The sequence below is a fragment of the Engraulis encrasicolus genome, chromosome 4 (genome assembly GCF_034702125.1).
Source record: "Engraulis encrasicolus isolate BLACKSEA-1 chromosome 4, IST_EnEncr_1.0, whole genome shotgun sequence".
In the NCBI taxonomy this organism is placed as follows: domain Eukaryota; kingdom Metazoa; phylum Chordata; class Actinopteri; order Clupeiformes; family Engraulidae; genus Engraulis; species Engraulis encrasicolus.
In genome coordinates this window covers 41,857,508-41,865,007 of record NC_085860.1, presented here as the reverse complement: position 1 = coordinate 41,865,007, position 7,500 = coordinate 41,857,508, and the positions used below count along the sequence as shown (strand labels likewise).

Below are 7,500 nucleotides of genomic sequence, written 5' to 3'. Positions count from 1 at the left end.
CACATGCAATGTGACTGCACTCTATGCAATAACCTGAAATACATTTGCAAGCCACACTACATTCCATTATCCTCATGGAGCTAAATGATGTCATAAATGATGCCATAACAGCGCCATAACAACCAGTTATGAGGTTCTTCCAGAGACCGTCCATTCTGAGAATCTTTGGTTCTTCCCGCTGACCTGCCCAAATAATCACCAACATTCTAAAGGTCCTAGCTGCTAGTGGCCTGGATGGTGCTCTGTAAACCAGGTTTCAGTTCCACACTGCACAGACTATAAATAAAAGTGACTATTCCAGATAGACACACATTGGGGCAATGTGTTCAGCATGTCTGTAGACCTTATTCATTTTAATTCCTACAATAAAAGTATATACTGTCATTCATAAGCTGGTGCTCATATTACTATGATGTCAAACCTTGCTGAAGTTTGCTAAGTGACTAGTCCTTGCGGCAGGAACTTGTTTCTCGCAAGATGATGTATTTCTCAAAATTTCATGGTTAGCCGAGGGGTAGCAACATTCTTTTATTATCATTGTGTTTTGTCTAATAAACACATCCATATGTGTCTTATGCTAGTGGGACACCCGAATGACCGTTGGTAACGACCGTCTTATATTGTAGTCAAATGTATTTCCGATTGTTAGGGAATACAGTGAGTTTCTCTTCCAGACTGGATGCGGTTAGACCACATACAGTGATGTCACCCACTTGCAAACTCTATGATGAGAAGGTTTTGAATAAGTCGTGTTTATATTGACTGAGCTGGTTTTATGTAAGGTTTTTTTTTTATAATACACATATATACAGCATGGTTCTGATAATGATGATCTGGTATCATACGTAGAGTGTAGGCCTACTATTACTCCCATGTACTGTACCCTCTAATGGCTATCCATTCATTCATCCATCCATTTATGCAGTCATCAATCTATCCATGTACACATATCTGTTCATCCATTCATCCCACTATGTATCTGTCCATTCATCCATTCCATCCATCCACTTGTTCATCTATCTCCATATTCATCCCTCTATCCGTATTTATCCGTCTCCGCTACACAGTATATCCATCTCTATCCATCTGTCCCCTCTGGTTGTGCATCTGTGGGGATTAAGAGCTAGTGTTGCTAATGACTAATGTAAATGTCATATTTCAATGGCACTATTCTATTATGCATAGAACTGACAGCCTGGGTATAAATTAGTGACACAATGGTGTGTGTGTGTGTGTGTGTGTGTGTGTGTGTGTGTGTGTGTGTGTGTGTGTGTGTGTGTGTGTGTGTGTGTGTGTGTGTGTGTGTGTGTGTGTGTGTGTGTGTGTGTGTGCGTGTGCGTGTGTTTGCATGCATAGGTGCAAAATGTTTGCCTATGTAAGAGTGTGCTCATTTCTCTTTTTTTTCCTTGAATGTGTCCAAATTAAAACCCTGATAAATGTCCCTGAAAAATGAATATACTGTATATGTGGTTCCTTATTACTGATGAGTTACGTGGTGTGCTATATGCTGTGTTTTTATACATTAGTTAGGCCTATATGCTTTCTTATTGCTGATTAGTTTGGCCTTTATGGGGAAGCTGTATTGGGATTTCAGACATTAGCAGTCTGCCTTGTACAGAGTATACTACTGGAGACTGCAGATTACTGTAAGAATAGAGTCATTCTGCATACCAGCCTTCATGCGATATGATGTGCAGCTGCGTGTGTGTGTGTGTGTGCGTGCCTGCGTGCCTGCGTGTGTGCGTGCGTGCGTGCGTGCCTGCGTGTGTGTGTGTGTGTGCGTGCCTGCGTGCCTGCGTGCCTGCGTGCCTGCGTGCGTGTGTGTGTGTGTGAACTCCAGTGAAGATGGATGCTGCTGCTGTTCTCTGAGCCTGCTATGCGGCGACAGTCCTCTGGAGACGGTTGCGTGGTTTCATGTTGCCACGGTGTTAACAGCATCCCTTGTGCATACGGCTTTGGCATCTTTGTTCTGTACAGGTCTTATGCAAGCGAGGCCCTGTTAATACCTCTCCTGGCCTGGTTATATTACATTGTACCTGGGTGCACCTGGTTCCATGAAGCTCTGTGAAGTGTCTCCTTGAGCCCGCGCCAAGGATACCAAGGATAGCTTAGAATATATTATTTGTAGTGCCTGCGCATATGCACTGCACTTTGATGTTTTTTTTCCTGTCTTGTCTACATTGGACACTGAGAGGTGTAATTTGCTATTGTGTCTACAAGGTAGTACATGTGAAGAATGACAATAACAAATGTCAATATCAAAAATGACTTATTTTGACTGACCAACACCACCCTCACCACCATCACCATCATTCCTGAGACTCTAGAATCTTCCATTGCTACCTCAGGCTACCGCTCTCCTCACACTCATGGTACCCCTTCACTCCTCCCCTCAGTTCTGCCTCTTCATTACATTGCTGTCCATTACATTACATTCAGCAGCTGTGTTTATCCAAAGCATTTTACATCAGCAAAATAAAAGGTATGGCAAAAATCCAGAATACACTGGCAGATGTTGTGGGAAGAATAGTGTGTTTGGTCCTATACTTTTCAAATATTGAATTAACTCTGGAAATACTCCTGTGAAACCTTAGTTCAGTACCCCAGCCCCCACCACCCACCCACCCAAGTGCTGCCCCACTCCTCTTCTACGTAATGTACCCCACCTTCCCAGCAATGACCCCCTTATTCCCCCCCCCCCTCTCTAAGTAGTGTGCCCCATCTCCCCAGCACTGCCCACCCCCTCTCTCTTCTGAGCTGCTCATTAGTGCTGCCTTCCTGACTCTGTGACAACCTGCTGAACAAATGAGGAAGCACTGGAGTCAGGACACTCATTCACACACACACACACACATCTCTCTCTCTCTCTCTCTCTCTCTCTCTCTCTCTCTCTCTCTCTCTCTCTCTCTCTCTCTCTCTCCTCTCCTCTCTCTCTCTCTTTGTCTCTCTCTCTCTCTCTCTCTCTCTCTCTCTCTCTCTCTCTCTCTCTCTCTCACTCTCTCTCACTCTCCTTTGCTCATATCTCTCTTTACGAATCTCCCTCCCTCTCTCCCCCCCCATGGCTGTTTCTCGCCCTCCCTCTCTGTCTCTCTCTCTGCCTCCCCCCCTCTCTATGTCTCTCTCTCTCTCTCTCTCTCTCTCTCTCTCTCTCTCTCTCTCTCTCTCTCTCTCTCTCTCTCTCATATCTGAAACTCTGCACCCATCTGTATGTATCTCCACATCTGCGTCTCTCTCACTCTTTCTCTCTATCCTTCTTTCTGTCCGCCCTTACCTGCCTGTCTTTATCTGCATCTCTCTCCACCTCCGTCTTCTGCTGTCCACCAGTCTGTTTCTCTGTCTCTTTTCGTCATCTCGACTGTCTTTCCACTACCCCTCCGTATTCCTGTCTCCACCTGTCCATGTTCCCCTCTCTCTCCATCAGTCTTCATCTGTGTTTCTATTCTTCTCTCTCTGTCTCTCTCTCTCTCTCTCTCTCTCTCTCTCTCTCTGCTCTGCAGAGGAGGAGAGTGCCTGTAATCAGACCCAGTCAGTGCCTGGTGGAGATGTGATGAGACAGAGCAGGGTTTCCCAAACTGGGGTGCGTGCACCCCTGGGGGTGCGCGGCCTGCCATAAGGGGGTGCGCGAGCTGAATAGAGCAATGGTGGATATGTGAGTTTTCATTCAGCATTAATGAACATTAAGTAGTTGTATGGTGAATTGTATGCTGGAAGGGTCCATCTGAAGTGTAGTTTAACTCCCAGACTATTGGAAAAGAGGATTCCCCAAAACAACTGTGCATAATGTGCAGTGAATGAGCAGTGAATCTTACTTCTGTGGCCATTAGCACACCAAAATATTCGTTTAGGGGGTGCGCGAACCACACTGAAATGTACAAGGGGGTGCGCAGGGAAAAAAGTTTGGGAACCGATAGAGGATGGGGAGGGCTGGGGGAGATGGAGAGTGAAGGAGAGACAGGGAGAGACAGAGCAGGGAGGGAGACAGGGGAGATGGTGGGAAAGGATGGGATAGGACAGGAAGGTGGAGAATATAGGAAAGAACTTGGAGGGGGGGGGCACTGGGCACAGGGGTGGTGATGGTGATGATGATGGGGGGGCACTGTGCAGGGGTGGTGATGGTGATGGTGATGGGGGGTGCTGTGCAGCGGTGGTGGTGGTGGTGGTGGTGGGGGGGGGACTGGGCAGGATATGTCGCAGGCAACTTGTCAATAACAAATAGTGTACGTTGACATAACTGTGCCATTCCTGCACATTATAATAATGATAAGTATTTAGATGTTGCCTATGAACCCGGGTCGGTTAATCCTGAGTCAGCAAGACCCCCGTGTTAGGTAGACATTTTAAGAATGTTGAGTGAACGTATGAATTTGGATTTAAAAGTTGTCTTTCTTGTAAAGGCTCTGCGGCCCACATGAAATAGCTCAGCGGGCCATATGTGGCCCCCGGACCTGAGTTTGCCCACCTCTTCCCACCTACACTCTAGATGGTGATTGGGGGGAACTGTGCAGGGGGGATGTGATGGTGATGGGAGGGGGCAAGACTGGGGTGTAGTGATGGTGATGGTGCTGCGGGGGGGCACACTGGACAGGGGGGATGTGATGGTGATGGTGATATCACCATAGGGGAGGCAGTGCTTGGCAGGGTGTTGATGGTGATGGTGAGGATGGGGCGAGACTGTGCTTGGTGGTGGCGGTGATGGAGGAGAGTGCTTGGCAGTGAGCTAGGAGGCAAGGTGAGCCAGTGTCCTGTCAGGTGAGATGGGCCAGGGCCCCGTCTGGCAGCCTGTCTCGCTGAGTCCAGACAAATTTGCTCCTGTGCTGAGCAGAGCAGAGCTCACTCCCACTCAACTGCAAACACACACACACACACACACACACACACACACACACACACACACACACACACACACACACACACACACACACACACACACACACACACACACACACACACACACACACACACACACACACACACACACACACACACACACACACACACACACACACACACACACACACACAGTTTGTTGTTTGTCACTGAACTTCCCACTCAACTCCAGTCCAGCCTTTTGAGGGCACACATTGCAGCAGGTCTGGGCAGTGGGGGTTACTGGTACCTGGACAGGTGCCAAACCCACACCCTATTCTAAACCTCCACCCCTAGCTCCTCTTGGGAGGTGGCACAGACAGTGCCTCAGGTCTGTGGGCCGCAGTGCAAGCCGTTCCAGACAGGTGACTAACCTTCTCAAGTCCTACTTCCACTAAACACCCTCATTCACACATATAATGTTCATCTTTGCCACAATGGGGGCTGGTGCATACCTCTACAGTTGCCTACCTTTTCCTGAACAGATGCCAGCTCTGGGGCTAACCTGGACTGGAGCTTATCCCCTACCTTACCTCCCCCAACACCCCCCACCCAGCCCGTATGGAAGGTGGCACAAGATGCGTTCAGGCCGTGCCAAATGCCCTTTTCCGCACCTAATCTCGAAAACAGCCGACGTGTTCACGCTGCACGCGGTTAGCCACATGTCTGGGGTCCACAGTGGGGGCTGATGCTGAACTGGACAGCTGCTTAGCACCAAGCCCCCTTGCCAGGAGCCACAGGACAGGGTCGGAACCAGTGCTCAGATATTTTCGTAGCACAGCTATGACATGACTATTAAACACGCCACCATCACTGTCAGTGCAGCTATGTACGAATTACACACACACACACACAACCACACACACGCCATTGATATACAGATGCATGAATTGTAACTGCACACACACCCATCAAGTGCTATGCAAATATGGGGAGTGTGTTGGTGAAAGTGTGTGAGAGAGGGTGTGTTTCTTGAGCATGGGGAGTGAGAGAGAGAGAAAGAGAGAGAGTGGGTTTTGGTGAGCATGGTGTGTGTGTGTGTGTGAGAGAGAGTGTTTGGTAAGCATGGTGTGTGTGTGTGTGTGTGTGTGTGTGTGTGTGTGTGTGTGTGTGTGTGTGTGTGTGTGTGTGTGTGTGTGTGTGTGTGTGTGTGTGTGTGTGTGTGTGTGTGTGAGAGAGAGAGAGAGTAGTTTGTAGGAGCATGCGGTGTGTGTGGGTGAGGGTGTTTGGTAGGCAGTGTGTGTGTGTGTGTGGGTGTGTGTGTGGGTGTGTGTGTGTGTGTGTGTGTGTGTGTGTGTGTGTGTGTGTGTGTGTGTGTGTGTGTGTGTGAGAGAGAAAGAGAGTATTTGGTAAGCATGGGGTGTGTGTGTGAGAGAGTGTTTGGTAAGCATGGGGTGTGTGTGTGTGTGTGTGTGTGTGTGTGTGTGTGTGTGTGTGTGTGTGTGTGTGTGTGTGTGTGTGTGTGTGTGTGTGTGTGTGTGTGTGTGTGTGTGTGTGTGTGTGTGTGTGTGTGTGTGTGTGTGAGAGAGAGTGTTTGGTAAGCATGGGGTGTGTGTGTGTGAAAGAGAGAGTGTTTGGTAAGCATGGGGTGTGTGTGTGAAAGAGAGAGTGTTTGGTAAGCATGGGGTGTGTGTGTGTGTGTGTGTGAGAGAGAGAGTGTTTGGTAAGCATGGGGTGTGTGTGTGTGAAAGAGAGAGTGTTTGGTAAGCATGGTGTGTGTGTGTGTGTGTGAGAGAGTGTGTTTGGTAAGCATGGGGTGTGTGTGTGTGAAAGAGAGAGTGTTTGGTAAGCATGGGGTGTGTGTGAGTGTGATAGAGAGAGTGTTTGGTGAGCTGTTTTAATTGGCTGTTTAGCAGGTGGATGGCACTAATGGTGGGTCCCAGGGGACGGCAGAGAGGGGATGAAAGAAAAAGCACAAATTCATTAAATGCATCTCATCTCCTCTTTCCTCCTCTCCTCCTGCCTGTCCTCTATCTCTCTCTCTCTCTCTCTCTCTCTCTCTCTCTCTCTCTCTCTCTCTCTCTCTCTCTCTCTCTCTCTCTCTCTCTCTCTCTCTCTCTCTCTTTCTGTGTATCTGTGTGTGCGTGCGCACGTGTGTGTGTGTGTGTGTGTGTGTGTGTGTGTGTGTGTGTGTGTGTGTGTGTGTGTGTGTGTGTGTGTGTGTGTGTGTGTGCGCGTGCGTGTGTGTGTGTGTGCGTGTGTGTGTGTGTGTGTGTGCAAGCGTTTTAATGAGCCCCTCTCATTAAATGGCTCTTAGTCGAAAAGCTCTAACCAAACCAAACGCTTACATGTGTGTATGACACACACACACACAGACACAGACACACACACACACACACACTTTTTTAAATTGCTGAACCAAATACAGACATATTCACTCTGCCATATGCCCGGGCTTAAAAACACATATGCACACACATACAGACATACACACACGCATGCACGCATGCACGCACACACGCACACACACACACACACGCACACACACACACACCCACACACACACACACACTTGGAACTCGTGCAAACATTTGTCAGTGTTCCCCACTAAACCTTTCATGCATGGTATCGGCATCTGTGGCTGAATTCGCTCTTAAGATTCAGCTCTAAATTTGGCAGCCTCCTCCCGTTATA

The 7,500-nt window shown here is 48.4% G+C and overlaps 1 protein-coding gene and 1 long non-coding RNA gene across 3 annotated transcripts in view; one reads left to right on the top strand and one right to left on the bottom strand.

Annotated features, from left to right (window-relative positions):
• LOC134447801 (uncharacterized) overlaps positions 1-15 on the bottom strand; it is a 2,887-nt gene extending 2,872 nt beyond the window's left edge. For both annotated transcript variants that reach the window (XR_010034637.1, XR_010034636.1), the window contains exon 1: positions 1-15. This exon is cut by the window's left edge and continues 96 nt beyond it. This is a non-coding gene — a long non-coding RNA (uncharacterized LOC134447801).
• The window catches only part of necab2 (N-terminal EF-hand calcium binding protein 2), a 179,739-nt gene that overhangs the window by 82,507 nt on the left and 89,732 nt on the right, over positions 1-7,500 (top strand). The window lies entirely within an intron of this gene.